This window comes from Myotis nattereri (assembly GCF_964212035.1).
Source record: "Myotis nattereri genome assembly, chromosome: 3".
In the NCBI taxonomy this organism is placed as follows: Eukaryota; Metazoa; Chordata; class Mammalia; order Chiroptera; family Vespertilionidae; genus Myotis; species Myotis nattereri.
In genome coordinates this window covers 96,006,040-96,014,816 of record NC_138077.1, presented here as the reverse complement: position 1 = coordinate 96,014,816, position 8,777 = coordinate 96,006,040, and the positions used below count along the sequence as shown (strand labels likewise).

The 8,777-nt window shown below is 41.1% G+C and overlaps 1 pseudogene across 1 annotated transcript; it reads left to right on the top strand.

Moving 5' to 3' along the window:
• The first annotated feature begins 332 nt into the window (after positions 1-332).
• Positions 333-2,192, top strand: LOC308515417 (pre-B-cell leukemia transcription factor 2-like; annotated as a pseudogene). The gene is made up of 2 exons: positions 333-395; positions 1,196-2,192. The product of its transcript is annotated as a pre-B-cell leukemia transcription factor 2-like (transcript).
• Positions 2,193-8,777: the final 6,585 nt, after the last annotated feature.

The window sequence follows — 8,777 nt, the reverse complement described above, 5'->3', positions numbered from 1 at the left end:
ATCAATTTAACATCGTCTACCATTGTCAACATATATTTTTAGTTAATTATAGCCTGAACATAGTTTACTAGCACTAGGTTCAGTGTGGGAACTTGAAATGTAGTTAAAATAGAAGTTAAATTTCTATGGTCACCCCAATAAATTCAATTTTTTTAAAAAAAAGTTAAATTTAGTCAAACTATGTAGTTCAAATTCATAAAAAGGCCTTAGTGATGTTACTTAAAAATCTCTGTTCCTGCTTTCTCCATGACGATAATAAATATATCTACTTCATAAAGTTATTTTTTAGATTAAGTATAATGAGAGGAATATGCTAATTATCTGTTGCCATAATGTTAGGACCAGATCAGCAGGCTGTGTCCCTGCCCTCTGCTCAGGCAGCTGCAAGGTCCAGGGTAGGGTAGGATACCATAGGAGGGGATAAGAAAGGAGAGGGAGAGGAAGGCAGGCCTGTATGCAGACAGGCCTAGAGGAGAAACAGAAATATAGAAAGGGAACAAGCCAGGGAGGGGCAGGACAGAGGCAGGGCTGAGCAGGGAGCCACTCTCAGATGCCTGGTGGGGGGCATTGGCCGGTCCCCAGATGGAGGGTGGACCATCCGAGGCCTTCCAGGCGGAGGCTCGCCCGCCCTGGCCTCGGCCACCCTCGCTGGGCTGGGCGTCCAGGGCAGGGAATGGGAGCAGGATGCTGGCCGGGAGGCCATGGAAGGGGGGCAGTGAACACCTGGCCAGGGCTGAGCCCAGGGTGGGGGTTAATGCCCCCCACCCCAATGGAAGCTTTCAAGAGGGAAGGAGGGCTCCTCCCTCTCGCTCACACACACCCCCGCCTGGGCCTCCTCTCTCTTCGGCTCTGTTTTCTCCACCGCTGGGGGCCGGGGTCTCCTGTGGAGGCCCAGCCAGTGCCCCAGGTCTCCCTTTAGAGCCGGGGTGAACCCCCGGGGGAGCCAGGAGGTGGAGAGATGGGCGGGGGTCGTGGTGGTGGGAGCAGCAACCCCTGCGAGTTTTGGGGGAATGTAACCAGGCAGGGGAGGGGCAGAACAGGGAGGGGGCCTCAGGGCCCCCCAATATAGACCAGTGGATTCTGGGGCTGCCCCCTCGAGGCGGGGACCAGGGGGGCCTGGGGCTGGTGGGTGGGGAGCCTGGGGGCCCTGGTGAGCCTCCCGGTGGTGGGGGTGGCGGGGGGGGCGGGGTTCCAGGGAGGCCGAGGGAAGCAAGACATCAGGGACCCCCAGCTTATGCGCTTGGACAGCATGCTTCTGGCGAAGGTGTGGCTGGGCCTGAGAAAGGGGCGGGGTGGGGGGGGGGGGGCGGGTGCTCAGTAGCAGCAGCTGCAGCCACAGCAGCTTCCTGGGGCGGCGTGTCCCCTGACAACTCCATCAAACTGGACTCTCGCAGCAAACTCGCCCAGATTCGCCCTATCTACCACTGGGAGCTGGAGAAGTATGAGCAGGCATGTAACGAGTTCACGGCCCACATCGTGAACCTGCCGAGGGAGCAGAGCCGCACAGGCCCGCGGCACCCGAGGAGATGGGGCGGGTGGGAGCATCATACACCGTAAGTTCAGCGCCATCCAGATGCAGCTCAGGCAGAGCACCTGCGAGGCCGTCATGACCCTGCGCTCCCGGTTCCTGGGTGCCAGACGGAAATGCCGGACCTTCAGCAGACAGGCCACCGAGGTCCTAAATGAGTATTTCTATTCCCACCTGAGGAGCCCGTATCCCAGTGAGGAGGCCTAGGAGGAGCTGGCCAAGAAGCGTGGCATCACCTTCTCAGGTCTCCAACTGGTTTGGCAACAAGCGGATTCGCCATAAGAAAAATATCGGAAAGTTTCAAGAGGAGGCAAACACCAATGCCGTCAAGACCACTGTGTCTGTCACCCAGGGGGGCCACAGCCGCACCAGCTCCCCGGCACCCCCTTCCTCCGCAGGCTCTGGCGGCTCTTTCAATCTTTCAGGATCCGGAGACATGTTTCTGGGGATGCCCGGGCTCAACGGAGATGCCTACCCTGCCTCCCAGGTGGAATCACTCCGACACTCGATGGGCCTGGGGGCCACGGAGATCACCTCGGGGAGGCCAGATGGACAGCCCTCGGGAAATGAGGGCAAATTGTGCTGGCAGGAGGCTGTGACCCCGTCCTCAGTGATGTCCCCAACAGAAGGACCAGGGAGCGTTCATTCTGACACTCCCCACTGATCTCACCCCTCAGGCCACAGGGTGAGGGCTCAGAGGTGACTCTTGACGAGAGGACAAAGGCATCCAGAGGACAAGCCCCAGACACAGGAGAAGCACAAGATGGAGAAGGGCAAATGGGGTCGCCCTACCCCAGCCGACTCAGTGCTGGGGTTGCTGACTACATGGCAAAAAGAAGGAGGTCCCTTAAGGGAAGGTGGGGTCTGTCTCCCCTTTTTTCTCCCTTCTTTTCAATCTTTTTCTCTTTCCATTTATTACACAGAAACACACTGAGAACCCTATCTTTCAGATTCTCTGTCTCTCTCTTACACACATACACAACTATTCTGTTTCTCTCTCTCATAGATACATACACAACTATTGTTTCTCTATAGACACATATACATTCTCTCTCTCTCAGACACATATATGACTATTATGTTTCTCTCTCTCTCTGGTTTCACCCATTCTCTCTCCCCACCTCTTATCTGCTCTGGGATCTCTGGAGACTCCAGCCTTACTCTACTTACCAGAGGTGCCAGACATGGGGACACAACTTCTGGACAGATGATCTGGCCATGCCCCTGGGACTCCCACCCCTTCCCCTCATGGGCTTTATTACCTCATATGCAGCTCATCTTAAACCAATAGAATTGCTCAGTGGGAAAAAAAAAGAAGAAGAAGAAGAAGAAGAAGAAGAAGAAGAAGAAGAAGAAGAAGAAGAAGAAGAAGAAGGGAAGGAGGGAGGGAAGAACTTTATAAAGGAGTCAGTGGAGAACAGAGTTAAAGAAGGAAAGAGGATGTATGAGTGAACTGTAGGAGCTATAATGAAAATCAAGTATAGTTGTGTATTGGGGACAGATTTTAAAAGAAGGAGTCAGAAAAGGAAAAAGATAAATGATAGTGAATAATTAGGCATGTAGATAGATAGATATTAAAACATTGGAAGTAAGTAGAGAAGAATGTATGGGAAAGGTAGGATGAGAGAAAAAGAGAGAGGGAAGAAAAGTCTTAAAGAGGAGCCAGTAGAGCTTAAAAGGAGAATGGGAAGAAGGAGGAAATGGGGGAGAGAGCAAAGCAGGTCCAAGGGAGGAAGTGAAGAAAAAAATTAAGGTGGGAAGGAAGGAAAAGGGAAGGGAGGGCAAAGATAAAGATAAAGGAAAGAAGAAATGTGGGGAGGGAGGGAAGGTAGGAGAAAAATGGGAAGAAGGATGATGGAACAGAAGTAGGAAATGAGGAAGAAAGAAAAGTTTATAAATGATGAGTCAGTAGGAAAAAGTGTTACATAAAGGAGAGAGAAAAATTGTGTGAGAGGGAGAAGCCAATAAGGAAGTCAAATACAATTGTGTGTGAATGGGATAAGATTAAAAAAGAAAGTTAATAGGGGCGACCAAGCTGACAGGGGAGGGCACTTAGTGTATTTGGAAAATATAACTGTATCAGGACTACATTCATACTTTAATTTTGCTTGTCATTTCACAATTAATATTAACTATCTATCTATGATATACTAGTCTTGGGATTATTTTCTTTTAAAGTGAGCTTCTGAATTTTTGCTTCTGGCTGCAAACCCTGTGGCAAAAATTGCTCTACTGCAGTTTCAAGAATCTATGCTACAAAACTAAAAACATCCTTCTCAAAGAACTGTAGAGGGGAAAAATAAGCCCAGCCAAAAAATATAAATGCCCTTCCAACACCAAGACTATCATTGGCTGGAGAGATTGCTTTTGGCAAATAATTAAGCTTTGGAGGTGCATTGTTTAATCTATTTTACAAAAGACTACAAGACAAAGCCAAACCAAATAAAACATCACAACCATTCTTTGGGTATATAAAATTTGGGCTGAGAATCACTTGAAAAAAAGAATAATTGTTGGGCAGTAGACATATATTTTCATTATTTAAAAAATATGCAATTACAATTGAATAAGGCTGAAATAAAACTGTAATAAAACACTGGTAATTTTTGGATTTTAAAGATAAAGGTTATCATCTCCCTCGTGTGTTAGACAGACATGAGTTTTTGGCAACTACCTTGAAATTTTGCCCAGGCCCTATTACAGCCATCCTTATCTATGTTTCATACTGAGAAACAGAAAAAAAAAGGCAAATCCCAGTCTGCTGAGGCAGGAATAAAGGCATTGTGTACCTTTATAGTTCATTCATTTGTTGAAAAGAATTCTGGCAGTTCACCAGTAGTGAAATTACTTCTTTTAAAATTGTAAAACTCTTTCCACTAGCAGGCTCTCTTTTAAGGCAAATAGCAAAATTAAACAAAAGAAAGCAAAAGAAGTGCTTTGCGAAAAGGAAAAAAAATTGATTTTACAAAATAACACATATTTTGCAGCAACTTGTTTTCATAAAGTGACTGTTATTTATGAGTGAGATAATTTAGATTAATTTGAAAAGCTTGAAAAGGGAAAACTAGAATATTGAAAACATTTTTAAAAGTTTTATTTAAAAGTGAAAAAGTAATAATAAGCACAGACAGAATTGCTCAGTTGGTTGAGCGTTGTCCTGTGCACCAAAGGGTTGCTCCTTTGATTCTCGGCCACTGCACATACCTGGGTTTCAGGTTTGGTCCCAGGTTAGGGCAAGTATAGAAGGCAAACAATTGATGTTTCTCTTTCATATTGGTGTTTCTCTCCCCGCCCCCCCCCCCATCTTTTCTCTCTAAAATCAATAAAAATATTTTTTTATTTTAAATATATTTTTATTGACTTCAGAGAGGAAGGGAGAAGGAGATAGAAACATCAATGATGAGAGAGAATCATGGATCCTCTGCTTCTACATTCCCCATACTGGGAACTGAGCCTGCCAACCAGGCATATGCCCTGACCGGGAATCAAACTCTACACCAAGCATGTCAGACTCATGGCCCACAATAAATATTTTTGCAGCCCAGCCAATATAACGGTATGTAAGAAATGCTTTAATAAAAATTTTGTAACTTAATTTTTACAATATCCTGTTATACATAATTATTAATAATGAACTACAACTTTCACTAATGACAGATTATTATAAATCGTGTTGCATTCATTTCCCTTACGCTCCTTATGCGCAGGCGCACCATTTCTCTCTGCTAATACTAGCAGCGAATAATTTAGCAGCTGATTGCCATGTCATTAGTCTTGCACTGACTTGTTTGGTGTGCGCAACAGGAAATATCACACTTTTGGATAACAAGAAATATAGATTTATTTGTGTTACGCTTATTGATTTGTGCAGTTATTCAGTGTCTGGTAAGTTAATGTTCAAGAAAAAAATTAATTTTTATAAAATGTCCTATCATTTTATGTTAATGATTACTCATTTCAGCCCTTTGTATTCAGCATGTCTCTATAGAAATAAACATACATTTCTATGAAAATTGAAGCTTTTGTTTTTTTGTGGCCCACATAAACTTAAAACTTGTTAGCCTTTGAGTTTGACAACCTTGCTCTACACCTTTTGGTGTATGGGTGGATGTTCCAACCAACTGAGCAAACCTGGCCAGGGCTGGAAAAAGTCACTTTTAATTCTATTATTGATTACATATTGATAAAGACTATGAAAAAGAATAAAAATTTTTTCAAAAGACAGAAAACAGGAGAAAGTTTTTACTAATGATAACAGTCCTAAGTAAAAATATTTGATTCAAGTAAAACTACACAAAAATAAATTTCTTATATTTTCATTTATCTGTGAAGAATTACCAGTGTGACAAAGAGTTCTAAGCACATCTCAAGAAAATTAGAAGCATATCTAGGATGTGGTGGAATCCCTATCATATGGGAGAATGAGCATATTATATTATAAAGTCAGATAGTAACCACACACACACACACACACACACACACACTTCTGTAAGTATAATCTAGTTAGATTTCCCATTGTAAAAGCTAATATGTCCTGAGTGGTTTATTTGTCCTTGAATTATAATTAGCAAAACATTCTTACTTATTATCATTATTAAAACTCCTAAAAATGTAGCTTTTACTTTCTCAAAAAACAAGACCAATAACTGGCTTAATTATTATTTTTTTAAATACATTTTTATTGATTTCAGAGAGGAAGGGAGAGAGAGAGAGAGAGAAACATCAATGATGAGAGAGAATCATTGACTGGGTGCCTCCTGCACGCCCCTGACTGGGGATTGAGCATGAAACACAGGCATGTGCCTTTGACTGGAATCGAACCCGGGACCCATCCATCCGCAGGCCAATGCTCTATCCACTGAGCCAAACTAGTTAGGGCTTAATTATTTATTTATTGAAAAGTATGATTGGATTAAGGAAGCATTTGGTAGAAAATTTCTAGCAAAATCATTCCTGTATATTCTAGCTAAATAAAATGTATTCACAAAAGTCACTTAATGTAATGTAAAGCCTCTTAGATGACAGAAAATCTGTATCAGCTTTCTGAATAATTTATTCAATAAGTGAAAAAAAATAGATTTCTCTTCAAATATATTGTAAAGTGATATAAATGACAAAGGTATGATTATCAGATGGGTAAAAGAGAGTTGTCAGATAAAATTTTCTATGAATCAATTTATTTCCAATATCTTATTATCACGCAAATATTAATTATCCAGAGTCAAATCATTATTTTTTTCAATATATATTTATTATGTTGCTTACTAAGTACTCACCAGTATGCTGGGTACAGGAGAAAAAGTTGACTAAGCTTTTGCTTATGCCTTTAAAATACTCATAGTTTAAAATAGGATTTTAATGCTTTTTTGCAAGTTTTGTACATTTCTGTTCTCTGCCTTTTGCTACCAATTCTCCTGATTTTCAGTCCTTCTCATAGAAGATCACAGAGGGAAAGATAAGTGTTGGTGTGTCAGGTTATGAATACCAAATTTATATCATATGCTATGTGTAAATGGAAATAGTCTTCTGTGTATCTATTCATTTATATTAAATGCTGAAAAAAAGAGGGTGGGTTAATAAAAGAGGAAGCACATAACCACAAGAAGTAAAAATAACTGGTATTAGTTTAAAACAAAAGAAAAGACAAACTAATAAAAAGTCAAAACAACATTAAAATATGCTAGGACAGAAAGGAAGAGACTGACCTTAATATCTATCTATCATCTATCTATCAATTGCTCGATTGATAGATAAATAGATATTATAGTTGTGAGTATGCACAACAGAGATTATTATTGTATTATTTATTAATTATTGTATTATTTTCCATATGAACAACTGCAAACCTACTTTTGCCCACCCCTATATGTATGTATATATGGGTGTGTGTGTATGTGTATTCTGAGGCAACTTGATTTTGTAAGATAAATGTTGCCTAAGGGTTAGATTATTTGGGCTAATTTGAAGAGCTTGGGTTTTGAAAAGTGTGAATATTAAAAAAATATATATGATGATGGAAGATTATTTTACTCTGGGTGGTGGACACACAATGCAAAATACAGATCATGTTTTATAGAAATGTACACTTGAAAACTATATAATTTTATTAACCAATGTCACCCTAATAAGTTTAAAGAAAAAAAATTTAGAAATGTTGTCCTTGTGTGCTTACATGTGAAATGAAGATGAAGCTACCACACTGTTTACTAGTAGAGATACAAAGCAAAGTAAGGAAAAAAAACAGTTTTTGATTTAAAGATTTTATCCATACATATATATTACTTTTCATTTTGAATATCTATTATTAATTTATTTAAATTTTGTTTTATTGCTTAAAGTATTACAAAGAGTATTACATATGTCTCCTTTCCCCCCTCCCTTGACATTCACCCGGCCTCCCCTACCCCCCAGTGTCTTGTGTCCATTGGTTATGCTTATATACATGCATACAAGTCCTTCAGTTATCTCTCACTCCCCCTCCTGCCCCCCCCCCAACCCTCCCCGGCCTTCCCACTGTAGTTTGACAGTTTGTTCTATGCTGCTCTGCCTCTGTATCTATTTTTGTTCATCAGTTTATAATGCTCTTTATTATCCATAAATGAGTGAGATCATGTGGTATTTTTCTTTCATTGGCTTATTTCACTTAGCATAATGCTCTCAGGTTCCATCCATGCTGTTGCAAATGGTAAGAATTCCTTCTTTTTTACAACAGCATAGTATTCCATTGTGTAGATGTACCACAGTTTTCTAATCCATTCATCTGCTGATGGGCACTTAAGCTGTTTCCAGATCTTTGCTATGGTAAATTGTGCTGCTATGAACATAGGGATGCATATATCCTTTCTAATTGGTGTTTCTGGTTTCTTGGGATATATTCCTAGAAGTGGGATCACTGAGTCAAATGGGAGTTCCATTTTTAATTTTTTGAGGAACCTCCATACTGTCTTCCATAGTGGCTGCACCAGTCTGCATTCCCACCAGCAGTGCACGAGTGTTCCCTTTTCTCTGCAACCTCTCCAGCACTTGTCGTTTGTTGATTTGTTGATGATAGCCGTTCTGACAGGTCTGAGATGATACCTCATTGTTGTTTTCATTTGCATCTCTCAGATGATTAGTGACTTTGAGCATGTTTTCATATGTCTCTTGGCTTTATGAATGTCCTCATTTGAAAAGTGTCTATTTAGGTCCTTTGCCCATTTTTTTAATTGGATTGTTTATCTTCCTTTTGTTAAGTTGTATGAGTTCCCTA